Source organism: Echinops telfairi, unplaced genomic scaffold (genome assembly GCF_000313985.2).
Source record: "Echinops telfairi isolate 266 unplaced genomic scaffold, ASM31398v2 ScPeMD7_7468;HRSCAF=8506_0, whole genome shotgun sequence".
Lineage (NCBI taxonomy): Eukaryota > Metazoa > Chordata > Mammalia > Afrosoricida > Tenrecidae > Echinops > Echinops telfairi.
This window is the reverse complement of record NW_022111369.1, coordinates 33390413-33392321: the sequence shown is the minus strand read 5'-3', so window position 1 is coordinate 33392321 and position 1909 is coordinate 33390413.

Genomic DNA, 1909 nt, shown 5'->3' with positions numbered 1-1909 from the left:
TCCAAGGGTTTACCAAGAACCAATGACTTAAATAGGATATGGAAGAACAAAGGATACTCTCACAGAAAGAGTTACAGGCAGGACTCCAGAAATGAGAATGAGACCATGGCCTGGCCATGTATCATATTCTAGACAGAAGAATTTACCAGGTAGATTCAGGGCTCCATGACCCAGGCAGTTAGGGCATGACTCCTGACTCTATGACCCCACAACCCCAATCCCCACCAAGGACACACACAAGAAAGCTCCTAAGGCAAGGCTCGCTCTCAGGCTTGTTCAGGAAGAAGTCTTAATCTATTTTTGAATGCACTGTCCTTGTGGGCAAAGCTCTTCACATTCCTGGTGAATTGTCAGAAGGAATTTAAGGGAAGTTAATCTGCATGGAGACTCTGCAAATGGACTTTGGCCTTTACGGAGATCCATAGCCTTCTGCAAACATAGTGATCAGAACTCAAGCCCTAATACAACTCTTACAACTTTAAGCATTTTCTTAATCAGATATCCATTGAGCTTTTGCTCTAATCCATTTTTAGAAATCAGTGAAACTTTTTATTTTAACCTTTCATGCCTTTCTTAAGAAAACATGTGATGGAGATTATTTCTATAGATTCGATTTTAAATTATGGGATATTTTTGCATGGAAAAGTTTTCACTGTCATAGAGGAAAGTTGAGCATTGCCAAGAGAAACATTGAAATTTGGTGCAGTCCTGTATCCATGGGACCAAGAGAGAACAGACCGGGGCATTCAATTCCATTTTGTCTTCAAGGGTTTGGATGATGGAAGATATCATTTTAACATGGAGCTGAACTTTATTGATGTCATACCATGTACAACTAGAAATATTGAGAAGAAATGCAATGTAGTGCTCTAATTCCTGGAGAAGCTATGCCTGCAATAAGATGTCAAGCATCTACATGTGAATGTTTGGGTGATAATAATCCTCCCAGTGTTTGAAAACATTCTCATTGGACTAAGTTAAAGGAAGCAGACTGACATTATTACAACTCAATTTATAAGCAGTGATTGATCTTTTTCTTTGCCAAAATTGTAATTTAAGGAGAAAAATATGTTGCTTTAGCCATTGCCATATACTTCAGAAATAAGAACAGCTGTTTTGCCAGCAGTGTGGATTCCTTTTTCTATAATTTTAGTAGCATTAGAAACAACATTTTCCCTTTTCAAATTTTGAAAGAAGCAGCTGCTCTGATGTGTTGGGAATATTCCCATATGTTCGAAATGGGGGAAATTAAATGAAGCCAAACCAAAGACTTCTGACTTCATAGAAAAGCAAAGCTTTTCAAGATTTTCTGAGCCAATAAGTTTATAATTAGAATATTAATTTCCTAGAGGGAATTTTTGCTTCTTTGTGTAACTTAAAGGGCAAATTATTTATTCTTTCATTGGATTATGTTTTGTACTTGAATCAATAGTTAAAGGAGCCCAAAATAGTCCCTCATGCTTGACTGAAAAGCTAATTTGAGAGTCACTAGAAATGTATTAAAACATGAATTAGTACTCAACATCAGAGCCTTGCAATCCGTCTGAAAGCATGTGGATCTGCTTTACCAATGACTAATTGCAAATTTGTATTTAAGCTAATTGGCACTGGAAACATCTGTTATGTGAATACTAGCATTTAGACTATATAAAGGAGAAAAAACAGAAACTTCTTTCCCAAGAACCCTTCCCTGAGACACTCAGTGGTCTACAACTTTTGTATGAGCTGGAAGAGCCAGTTTAGGAATCAATGGATGTATCTGACACCTTTTGGGATAGTCTTTGCAGGGGCAGTGAGTAACTTAATAAGGCTCTTCTAATCTAACTTTGATCCAGAAGACAACTGTGACATCAGAGGAGCAGAAACTTAACTAGGAGCCAGAGTGTGGAACAGAATGGTGGATTTCCCC